The 13,241-nt window shown below is 42.4% G+C and overlaps 1 protein-coding gene across 3 annotated transcripts in view; it reads left to right on the forward strand.

Moving 5' to 3' along the window:
• Rbms3 (RNA binding motif single stranded interacting protein 3) overlaps positions 1-13,241 on the forward strand; it is a 656,597-nt gene that overhangs the window by 617,185 nt on the left and 26,171 nt on the right. The gene's annotated exons all lie outside the window — the stretch shown is intronic.

Consider the following 13,241-nt stretch of genomic DNA (forward strand, 5'->3'; position numbering starts at 1 on the left):
CCACACACACAGCCACACACACAGCCACACACACAGCCACACACACACGCACACACACACACCCCTAGTGAAGTTGATAGTGGCACTTGAGCAATGGCAGGAAGTGTGAACACACGTAAGTCATGGACAGATGCAGCAACTAAAAGCTACGCCACAGGACTGGCTTTAATGATGGAAGATGGTCTAGAGAAATAGATCTAGAGTATGCAACCAAGTACTTGTTGATTTTTTAAGATGGAATATATCTAATATGACGAGAAGAAAGGAGGAAGACAACAGTTAAAGATGTATGTAAGAGGAGATAGACAATAGGAGGGTCCTCAAGACAGCCATATTAGTATGAGACATGAAGGCAGGGTGTCGTGCAGGAAGAGGAAGCCACTCTTTTTTTCTATGTGATGTTCTAAGTGATGACTAATAGTCTTTAGGAGATAGAATGGGAGGACTCAGGAAGAAGAGAAACTGAGGAAAATAAGGAGTGGGAAGGACTGCAACAGAATAACATGAAAGGGTTGAGGGGTAGTTCATTCAAAGCAATAAATGGTGGAGGACTCTTATAACAATTTAAAAAAATATTAATGTGCATGTAGGTGTGTGTGTATTTGTGTGCATGCATGCATGTGCATGTATGTGAGTGCATGCGTGTATGTGTGTGTGCATGTGTGTGTGAATGTGTGCATGAATGTATGTGAGAATGTGTGTGTGTGTGTGTGTGTGTGGCGCGCGCTCCACGGCATGAATGTGGGAAGTGAGTGGATGGCTTAGGGGATTCAGTTCTTTCAGTTCTTTCCTGTTATTATGGATTTCAGAGAACAAACTCTGGTAATCAGTCTTGTGAGGCAAAGGCTTTCACCCACTAAGCCATATTGCTAGTCCAGGAAATTTGATTTTGCTTGCTATAATGATCAGCCACTAAGGAAGTAGATTAATCATTTCTGAAGATTTCTGGCCTGGAGTGAGAAAACAGGCAATGTGCTCTGATGGTTTGGGTAAGGAAAGAGCCATACGACAAATGGTTTAGAGGAAGACTTTGAAGAACAGACAAAAGATAATAGGAGGTAGAGAGAAGAAAAGAAAAAGCAGACACACTGAGATCTGTGGAGTGGTGAGAATTAGAAAACTCAAATTTCTAGTTCCTCAACCTAGAACTGACCTTAATACTTGCATGTAATTAAAATGGTATAAAAACAGATTGGAAATAAAAGAAAAAAGAAAAAAGAGAAAATTCAAAAAAAAAAAGAAAGAAAGAAAAGAAAACTCAAATTTGAAGGTGTTGGACTTTGAATTGTTTTTGAGAATGGACCTGGCTGTGCAGTTGGGTAGCCATGGTGGGCTTGGGGAACTGATGGGAAACAAGCAACATCATCATAAAATACTACTAGGTCAGAGGGATTTGCTTACCCGCGTGGGTTTGGTTTTGTTTGTCTTGGTTCTTGTCATTAATAAGTTGTTCAAGACAAAGTATAGTTTTGGTGGGAAGGGTCTAGGGTGACTAGTTATGCTTCAGCAGTGAATATGTAGTTTAAAAATAATTATCCAAGCAGAAATGCCAAGGCAAGAGTGGCAGTATCCAAAGAGAGTGGGTGACACTGGGGATCACATGTCTCTGAAGAATTCCATTGCTTCCACTCTCCTCACTCACTGCTCTGTGACACTATCCCATGTGTCTCAGTTAGAGATTTTCTGCTACAAACAGACACCATGACCAAGGCAACTCTTATAAGGACAACATTTAGTAGGGGCTGCCAAACAGGTTCAGAGGTTCAGCCCATTATCATCAAGGCAGAAACATGGCAGCAAGCGTTCAGGCAGGCATGGCACAGGAAGAGCTGAGAGCTCTACATCTTCATCCAAAGGCTGCTAGTAGAATACTGACTTCCAGGCAGCTAGGATGAGGGTCTTAAAGCACACACCTACAATGACACACCTACTCCAACAAGGCCACACTACTGCAACAGGGCCACACCTTCTAATAGTGCAATATCCTGGGCTGAACATATACAGATCATCACACTGGGTCATCTCAATTAGAAGACAGAAGACTACAGTCACACATCCTAAATACAGCCTGACTTTCATTTGTCTACTTTTGAGGTTATAATGTAATTCAGACATTCCCTTCCTCCCTGTAAAGCCTCTCATAGACCTCCTCCCTCCTTCACATTCATGGTCTCTTGTTTTCACTAGTTATTATTGGGTGCATATATACGTATTTCCATATATGTCTATATTCCTAAATATAATCTGCCAGTTCGTATAACGTTATTGTATATACATATGCTTTCAGGGTTGACCGCTGGCTACTGGACAGCCAATTGTTGAACTCTTCCCTGGGGAAGACCACCGCTTTACTTAGTTGCCTATAATTCTTTGTGTAGTGTTGAGGCCTCATGGGCTTTTCCCATTCAGTCTGTCATGTCCATTAGTGTCTTGATCAGCTTGTGTTTGGGTGGTCACGTTACTGAGACTCCACAAGTGTATCCACTGATATGACTAGGCAACACAATTTCATAGCAAACTCCCTGGTCCTCTGGCTCTTAGAGTATTTACACTCCCTCCTCCCAGATATTCCCCAAATTTCCTTTTTAAAATAAATTGTAGGAAGAATATGTAAATGAGTTTCATTTCCTTCAACGACATCAGTTTGAATCAAGAAAAGACTGTGTCTACAAAGGAAAGGAGAAGTCAGGGTCCTTCCTCCTTTTCCAGGACGCCTGCAGGTCTTCATTTAAACCTGAAACCTGGGAGAGAAAAAGCAGTGCGGGAACATGTGTTCAGTCTCTGCCGTAGACTTTTATAGATAGTCTGAAATAGATGGAACAGGTAATGATCACTATCCTTTGAGGTTTCACAGAAAGGCATCCACAAGCCCTAACATGTCACCCAAATATAAGGCATTAATGTTGGATTTCTGCCCATGGAGTTATGTATAACACAGAGTACCTCTACTCTAGTGGAAGCTGGTAGACAGGCTTGTTACCACAGCACCTGAGAATTCAAGGTCAGGCTTCTCCATGCAGACCCTCACAGGCCTGTCTGCTCCATGTAGACAGTTAGAACCAAGTCTGGTCCATGCAAGCAGTTAAAGATCAACCTGCTCCATGCAATTAGAGGACAGCCTGAGCTGTATAGAGGGACTTAAAGTCTCTCTGCCTTCACCCCAAATCACACTCACCAAAACAGATGGCAAAGCACTACATAGCTGTCTTTGCAGTTTCTGCTAGTTACGGGCACACATTTGCATGGGAGAAGACTCCTCAGATGCAGACAGTGAGGCTTAGCTGAAGCCAAGCTTTATGCTGCCCCTCCTTGGGTGAGAATTACTTTTGAAGATTCCCCATATCATCTGCAGGCTGGCAGATAGTGTTGAAGTATCTTCAAAGAAGAAAGCTGTTTCTCAAGCTCTCGGCAGCGTGTGTTCTCCTGGATTCCATGAGCTAATTCCAAATGACTTCCATCTCATCCCTTAATTAAAAATTAAGTCCATTAGTAGTTCCAATTAGCAACAATTAACCATTAAATTATGTTTACTGTAAGAGACCTGACACAGCTATAAGTGTTCCCACAAGCCACCCTTAGAAGTCAGTTTCCTCTCTCCCCTTGAACACTGTGTGCTTTTTTGATGACAGGAAGGGCATTTCTTGATCTGAACTGAGTAACTGCATATCTCTTTGCAATAAGGTGTAGTGATGGCGAGTTTGCTCCACTTGGTTATTCATCCAGCAAATATCTGCAGGCTCTCTATGGTACTGCAAAGAACCAGGTCAGAGTGGCACAGAATGTGCCCATTGCCTTTAAAGAGGGAAGAATCAAATAGAAGGTTAGGGTCTACAGAAGGAGCACATGGCCCAAGGGGTGACAGAGTTCATGAGTGGTCTGTCCAGCATGCTGCATATTAAACTTGATATTTTACAATAATTAGACACATAGGTATATGCACACTAAGTCATCTTGTCCCTTCTAGTGTATTTGCGGAATATTGTTTTCAGTAATCTATCTAGTCAAGGGACTTCCTCTAAAGAAGGATTAAGCCAGTAGACCTGTCTTACACATGTTGTTTGTGTGTGGGTAATGTTGGTTTTTGTGAAAGTACACATGTTTGTGCTGGCTCATATGCATGAGTGTGTGTGTGTGTACCTGTTGGTATATGTGTGTATGTGTATGTGTGTATATGTGTATATATACGTGTATGTGAATGTGTTTATGTGTGTATATATGGGTGTATATGTGTGTATATGGTGTATGTGTGTTATATGAATGTGTTTTCGTGTGTGTGTGTGTGTGTGTGTGTGTGTGTGTGTGTGTGTGTAGAAACAAAGTTGAAGCCCAGTGTCTTCTTTGATCACTCCCCTTGTCTACTAGGATTATGAGTGGTCACCACACCTACCTAGATCCAGAGATCTTAACTCTCATCCTCATGCTTCTAAGGCAAGTACTTCATCCACTGAAGCTCAATGTTTTTGCATCAGCCCTGTGGGGATATACTGGGATGTGCAAAATCTTTATTCTAGTGCCCAAGAAATATCTGTGAAAGTCCACACAGTAAAGAGCTTCTTCAGTGCCCAATGTCTTTACCATAGTAGCATGGATGAATCATGCAAATAAAGGCAAGCATAGCTGTGTTCCTGTAGGCTTACAGAGGCCACAGAAAGTGGCTCAGTAGGTAAAGCACTTACCATGCAACAAGAGGATCTGAGTTCACTACCCCCAAACTGTTGTAATAAAGCCTGGCATGGTTGTATGTGTTTGAAATCTCAGCACTGAGATGGCAGAAACATGCAGATCCTTCAGACTCACTAGCAGCCAGCTGAGCCAAAAAAGTAAGTGAACTTCAGGTACACTGAAAGAGCCTGTCTCAAAAACAAGTCAAATCAAAGCAACTCACACAGTATGGAAGTGTCCTGAGGAAGGACAACTCTGAGGCTGACTTGAAGCTTACATACACAATACACTTACACACACACACGCACACACACACATGCACATACATGTCACAACACACAGGCACACATGTATAAAACACACAGACATAAATACATATACATGTACACAACACATAAACCCACACACACATACACAACACACAGACACAGATGTACACAACACAGAGACATAAACACTGGACAGACACACATGTATAATACACAGACACAGTTACACACATGCACACAACACATAGACACAGACACACACATACACAACACATAGGCACACAGGTACATAACACATAAGACACAGACACACATATACAACACACAGACACATACATAAACAACACAGAGATACACACACATGTACAAAACACACAGACACACAGGTTCACAACATATAGATACAGACATACACATACACCCCATATAGACACAGACACATACATGTATACAACACAGACATAAACACACATAGTCACACACAGGTATACACATACACACACAGAGATATACACCACACACACTCACATACACACACAGATACACACACACAAACAGAAACACACTCATACATACACACACACTCAGAAATTTCATTTATTATTTCAACACACTGTTTATTCTTACTAAGACAGTTAACTACCAGGTTCGGCCTACAGGCTGTAATTTGCCCACCCCATCCTCATTAGTGTATTTTCATAGTATCTGATGCTAAGCGCTGTCCCTGACATCTTTTATAAGACATAGGAAGTACCTTCCTTTAAAATCACTATCTTTGTCCAAAGTGGCAGAGACTAAGACATCTGGAGAGACATTTATTAACATGGTTCTACCACTACTAGTTATGGCTTACACCCAGGCATAGCTACTTTTCTGGAGTCCTTCAGCAAGCAGGAAGCACTGACTTGAAGCATAAGATAGAGGCTGAGGTGTCACCTACCATGCTGGTCAGAGCTAGCTCACTTTGAAACTACCTCCCAGTGAGCTATATCTACAGAAGGGCACAGACCACGCAAGAGGCAACAGAGGAAAATAAGGCTTTCAAAGCAAAAATAGATTTGGAAGCGAGCAGGCTACATGTGCACGAGCCACATATCTGGTGTGGAAAGCTCTCAGTTCCATTTTTAATCAACAGTATAAACTTGGGCACTTGGGGCTTGCTGAGAGATTCCAGCTGTGAATCAACTGTGAGGCAACCCTTGCTGTAGGCAGTCTGAGGACACACGATACTGAAGCAACGCCACTAACAGGCACGTTAGCATTTCTCTAGACTCTGTGGAAAATTAATTTATCACAAAGGCACATGCCAGAACCATCTTATTGTAGGTCCCTGTTGCAAGACTTTCTGTGTATGAAAGTGAAGTAAGTGTCTTAACCCTTCTTACAGGGTTCAAGATGGTGTCAGCATTTTAAAATGCCATTAGCTTCCTTAGCACATAACACCAGAAATCACTGTCTATACTCGTAATCCATGTCCCTTGTTCAAGGAAGAAATGAATCACCCAAGTCCAGGAGGCTCAGCCTGTGTCTCTCACTAGAGGAATGGAGATTTCTTTTGCATCCACAGTGTAGAGTGAAGAACCATATCTTCTTCCCTTTGTACGTGGGACAGTTGAAAGTAGATAGGATCTGTTGGCAGTTTGCTTCCTTCCTCCTAAGATTTGTGACTTTGAGTTAAGCATTTGTTTTTGTTTGATTTTAAGACATAGAGTCTTACTATGTAGCCTGGGCTGGCCTTGAATCCTCCTGACTCTTATGTTTAGGATCTCAGGCATGTACTAACATTTCCTGTGTGTTTTCTGTTTTGAATTTGTGCTTTATATTCTGTAATCCTTAATTTTACAAACTTATAATAGCTTCGCCATGGAGACATGAAGACTAACTTCTATTTAAAGATATATGAAAGGGGTGGCTAATATATTAATCAGTGATGGAATGCTGCCCTAGCATGTTCAAGGCACCAGGATTAATTCTCAGACTATGTAAGCAACACACACACACACACACACACGCACACACACGCACACACACGCACACACACGCACACACACGCACACACACGCACACACACGCACACACACACACGCACACACACGCACACGCACACACACGCACACACACGCACACACACGCACACACACGCACACACACACACAGAGATATATGTAGACTCAAGAGGTTCCTGATCCCATTATTTCATAATTAATTTTCAATGAGCGTTCTTAACACTTTCTTCAGCTTGCTTCTCCTGGCTTTAAGTGTAAGTAAAAGCCCATGATACACAACAGTGACAGAGATCACCAACATGCCATGCGAAATGCCTGGGGAGTCACCAGTTTGTAAGACGTGACACATAATTGAGACTTCCTTCCTTACGTTCAGGAAGTGTTGGGAGATCCAAGCTTAGAAGCAAAGTGGAACTTTAGAATAGAGTCTATGACACACAAGCAGAAAAAATACTACAGTAGTTAATTCCATATTTTTTTCTGTTGTTAGAATTGTTGTGGTATTATTAGCTGAGTTGTGTAATAAATAATCTTTAAACATTGCAAATAAGAAAATAATAATGCACAGCAGTAAGCAGCTGACAAAATGGTAACTTATCTTGAGAACTAAAATAAATGCATGAGAAGAATTTGGAAACAAGTAACATGTTTGTAGTACGTGTTTTAATTGCTATTATATAAACTTTTTGAAATTTTGCTTAGTAAATAAGACAATTTACTAAAATGTCAATAGTGGTTTACAAATACGTATGATATTAAGGAGATATTTTATTTTTAATTTTTTTATCTTTGAGATCACAGTATAATTACATTTCTCCCTTTGCTTTCCACCCTCCAAACACCCCCATATACCCCTCCCAGCTCTCCTTAATGTCAAGACCTCTTTTCTCACCGATGGTTATTGTATGCATATATGTCTATATGCACATGTTCCCAAAGATAGCCTGTTCAGTCTACATAACATTACTGTTAGCATCAAGAACAAGGCAGTATCAAGAACACATCTATCACTGGCAGCATGGACAGAGGGACGTCCACAGTTCTCCCTGCCCTATGCCTCACACCTCCTCTTAGCAGCCTTTGAAAGCACTGTGGCCCCTTATAGATGTGGCTTACATTTTCTGAGCATCTACCGTTACTGCTAAGTTTTATGTGACTTCATTAGGTACTCACCAGAAGATCATTGCCTCTAACCAGCTGGCTGCTGCTTTGGGTATTTTTCATATTGGAATCTAATTTCAAGTGATGTATTCTCATCTTGACAAGCAGTTAGAAGCATCTAGAGTCTGCCCAGTTCAATTAATGTGAGACTCTCAGTCTTCAGTGGTTTTTGGAATTGACATAAGACACTTAAAATTAGGCCCCTACATCCTATGTTTTAAGTAAAGTATTGATATTATGTCTAACTTCTGCATGATAACTATATACACACACACATATATTCTATTGTTACATGCATATTTTTTCAGTTTTCAGCTTAAACCAATATTGCCTGCAACAATTTTGTTTCTCTGAGATGTATACCACATAATACAGCTATCAGAGTCAAGTGAGCCTCATTCTCAAGTCCATTTGCTGCCTAAGACCCTGCTTACACTGCCTTCTTTCAGACAGCCCTGCTGTATTCAATCTGAGCACGTGGGATTTATCGGGCCACTCCAACTTTCCTCCTTTGAACCGTGCAATCAGGGACACTCATTGTGCCTTTCCTTCAATTAAATATTGATGGACAGGCCATCAGCCAACTCACCTTCACACTGCTCACCAAAGCCACAACCACTCCAGTCATTCCCTTACAAACCGAAACAAAGCCCTGAACAGATTGTAAACCAATGGTGTCCTTTGTTCTGTTCGAGGTGGGCATACCTTCAGCCGGCACCAAAGCCATGACGGCTGCACAGTGATGGGTGGCAGAGTGCTGTAAGGCAAATTTCGATCAGTCTGTGTTCCTGCTCTCAGCCTGGAACCTGCCCAGGAGACCCATCTGCCAGGGAAAGCATGAGGCTTCAGACTCGGGAAACTGGAGTTTTATTCATAAATGAACAATTACTTCAACAAATTAAATGTGGAACGTCAGGGCTTGAGGTGGGAAATTAGATTCCAATGTGAAAACTACCCAAAGCAGCAGCAGCTAGCTGGTTAGAGACAATGACCTTCCGGTAGGTATCTGCAGTTAAAAGCATGCACTGCTCTTCCAGAAGATCCAAGCTAGATCCCAGCACCCATATCAGGTGGCTCACAACCACTTGTAACTCCAGCTACAGATGATCTGACGCCCTCTTTTGGTTTCTGTGGGCACCTGTGCTTATGTGCATTTACCTCTACCTCTCCGTATCCCTTCCCATATATATGTGTGTGTGTGTGTGTGTGTGTGTGTGTGTGTGTACATACATATACATATACATATACATATACACATATACATATATAACTTAAAACCTTAAAGTATGAATATCCAGTCATAGGGAAAACATTTACATATTTCAGATATTTGGTGTGGGAGGTGGAAACCTACAAACCAAGGACTAGGGACCAACTGTTGCCAATATGTAGGTTCACTCTTTAGGGGAAGAAGGGAGGGTATCCATCAATGGCCCAGTGATGTCAAAAGAGCAAGTCTTGGATGCAACTTGGGAAAGCTTAAGGACATGACAGCTTGGGCAGCATTGGGCCTGAACAGGAGATGAAAGGCACTTCCTGCCTGCCCCCTTTGTCAGCCTTATCCAACAGGCCAGAGGGGCGAGGCTGGCCCTCCTTGCCTTTGACAGGAGTCCAGTGGCCATTACTGTGTCTCTGGAATGGTTTGTACATTCACAGAAGATACTTGTTCGTGTTTTTCAGCACTCACTCACCAAGGGGCCTGGACTGATGATTGCGATTAACCTTTGAAAATTGTTTAATTGGACCTATTATGAACTCGCAAATAGCTTCAGCTAATTAAAGTCCATTGGAAAACTTCCCATGAATTCTTCCCATGTCTCAAGGACCATTATAACACTGCCCAAAAATCACAGCCAAACACTGAGTGGCCCCAACAAAAGATAAGTATAAACACCAGCTAGGCCAAGTGTTTTGTTCCTTGCACACACACACACACACACACACACACACACACACACTAGCGGCACATAGATTTGCATCCACAGGGCGCACACCCTTGGAGTGCCTTATGCTTTGGATCTGATGGCATAATCAGGCTATAACAGAGTATCCATGTTCCCCTACGGATCAGTTCTTTATAGTTCAGTAGGGCCCCTCATTCATATTTATGCCCCTTCCCTGGTTTTAAAGTTTCTGATCTTTTCACGTCCCAAATGCAAGGCCTGTCATTTTTTGTTCATAACATGACCATCTCGTCTCCTCTTTTATGGGAAGATGGGTGACTGATCCTCATATGTTTTCTTATCATTTCCAACCTCTGCTGATTCACTTTTTTCTCTTCCTATCCTATTTTCTCAAAGTACACCCCTCTTCCCCCTTTAAATCAGTTTGGGCTTCCTTCCAGTTTTTTGTTGCCTTGTGTGTTTGTTTGAGACAAAGTCTTGCTGTGTTGCCTAGGGTGTCTCAAATTCACAATCTTCCTGTCTTGGCTTCCTGAGTGATGAGATAAAAGGCACGGGACGCCATGTTAGTTCTTCTGTGTTCTTATTCCCATCTGTCTTGTACTGTTTTTTACTGACTTACAGAATAAATTAGCCTCTACCCTGCATGTCCTTCTTCAGGACATTCTTGCTTATGGGGACTTTCCCTGTGCCTGATGTCACGGGTAGGAACCCCCACCCTCCATTTCTCAATGGTTTCTATTTGGGGTACTTTGAATTGTGTCGCTCTGTTTCTCAGTGGTATCTGTCATCTGCTTCCTATCCTTGAGTGACCACAAACATGACTCCAGTTATGGCGTCTGTCTTCTGCTAGAAATGGCATACCAGTGTTTTTAATAACTTTCTGCATGTCCCCATCCCATCCTTCCACCCTTCACTCTCTACACCCACAATTTTAGTCTGCTTTAGTCTCTTCTGCAACTTCCTTGGGGTGTTGAAGACTCTCTGTAGAGATTATTTCTCCATGGTAAGGCTTTTAAAGCTAAGCATAGCCCCGCTTTAGGATGATGAAGGTCTTAGGCAGCAACATGAAACACGAGTCTCCTTTCTATGTAAGAACTAGGTGGTTTAATAATCATCTAAGCTGGAGTTGAGGAAAATCTCTCAGTCTTTTATTCTACTTCATTACACTTCAAACCTCAGAAACAAAAAGGCTCCCTTGCTCACACAGACTTTCTTGTTGATGAATAGCCCAACACACAGTTTGTTTGCCATCAGTTAAAGTTATTCTCTGCCCTAACCCTCCCTTACCTTTTAGTCTTTGAGTCTTATTACTGAAGTTCATTTCTGGGTTGGTACCGGGCCCTTTCTCCCACACTTATTCTCCACCAAGATCTAGAATGCATTTTGACATTAATATGTTAAATTACTTTATGCACAAAGATGTGGTCCTAATTAACATTAGTAAATGACTGTCCCTATCAACAGATTCCTGTTGAGATGTTGAAAGCATGCCAGACTCTTTTATTACCTACTGTGATTTTCTCTTATAGCAAAACTTCAGCTTGGAATTGGTACATACCAGAGATGTATGTGCCTAGTGTTCTAGCTTCATTCTGTTGGTGTGACAAATGCCATGACCTGAACGTGACTAACAGGGGAGAAAGAGTTTACTTCGGTTTGGGGATTAGAATCCATCCATTGAAGGAAGTCAGGTCTGGAACTGAAGCAGGAGCTTGAAGCAGAAACCGTGGAGGAAATGCTGCTTGCTGGGTGACTCACAGGTTCATTCTTACCTAGCTTTCTTATATAGCCTGGAAGCACCTGCCCAGGGAATGATGCTGCCCACAGTGGGCTGGACCCTTCTGTATCAATTAACAATTAAGACAGTCCCCATAGACATGTCCACAGGAGAATCCAACCTGTGCAGTTCCTCAATCCAGGCTTTCTCAGATGACTCAAGACTGTTTCAGGCTGACAATCGAGGTTAATTAAAATAGTTAGCCTAAAAGAGAACGCTGTAGTGTGATGCCTAAAAGTATAGTGTGGTTGCACCACAGGCTACAATACAATTATTATCCCTCAGTTTCTGGCTGAGATCAAACCTAAAATTTTTCTCAGCATAACACTTCTTACCAAAGTTAGTCCCCAAATAAAGGTCCCTATGTGTTGGAGAGTTCTCACAGGTTACTCTCAGTTCTTCTTACCCTCACCCATTGGAGGCCATTTGTACCGTTTCAAGTCCTGTTGAAAACCCCCAGGCCTTTGAAAGCAGTAGCAAAGAAGCTGAAGCAGAAGTGCTTTCCAAGAAGCTCATTTGCAAAGTCTCTGCCTCATGGAACTGTCAGACCTTTGGCTAAGGGAAGTAGGCATGGGACCGGAGACACTGTTAGACATCTTCCCTGTGTGGACTCTTCTCTGTGTTAGGGTGAGAATGGTGCTTCACCTGGATTGCAACATCCCACCCACATCCCAAAACACAGATGAAGCACACCGTGGCATAGTGTTGTGTTGTCCTGTGTGAAGGACACCCTGATAAAAACCTTTGGGAGTTTACTTTGCTTAAGACTGTCAGCTATCACACCAAAGTCTGGTCCTTCAGACTGTGTCTCTTGCTCCCGTATTGGAAGCCATTCTGGCCCATTTCTGGTTAACTCTCTTGTTCAATGGACATAGGACTTACAGGATTCATTATTAACAACCTTTGATAAGGGTTTATAGGCATGTGTTTAATTAGCCGGCTTGATTATCTTTCCCTCCCTCGGCTTCATTCTTTTCATTTATTCGATGCTACAGTATTTCCTACAGACCTAGAAGCTGCCTTTGGTCCCCTTGGGAACAAGGTTAGCTAAAACTCAATAAAGGCTGGAAACGGAGCTCCAAAGTGTGTCCCTCACCCAGTGAAGAAGGACAAATCAACCGCTACTAGAAAGGCTAGCTCATCCCAATTCACTGCTGCCTACAGAGTACATTCTTCAAACTCCTCTTTCAGAGGCTCCTCTTCCTGCCCCTTGAATGCCAGAGTCTTCCACTGGTCACAGTGTATTGTGAGATGAAACTTGTTCTGCAGGATTTCTTTTACGCCTGGCCCATGCTGCCTCTCTGAAATTTCTTCCATTTCTTCCATGTCATCTGCAGCCTTTATTGGCCCATGCCATGTCTTAAAGATCCTCAGTGTTCTCTCTCTCTCTCTCTCTCTCTCTCTCTCTCTCTCTCTCTCTCTCTCTCTCTCTCTCCCTCCCTCCCTCCCTCCCTCCCTCCCT

Source organism: Grammomys surdaster, unplaced genomic scaffold (assembly GCF_004785775.1).
Source record: "Grammomys surdaster isolate TR1022 unplaced genomic scaffold, NIH_TR_1.0 172, whole genome shotgun sequence".
In the NCBI taxonomy this organism is placed as follows: domain Eukaryota; kingdom Metazoa; phylum Chordata; class Mammalia; order Rodentia; family Muridae; genus Grammomys; species Grammomys surdaster.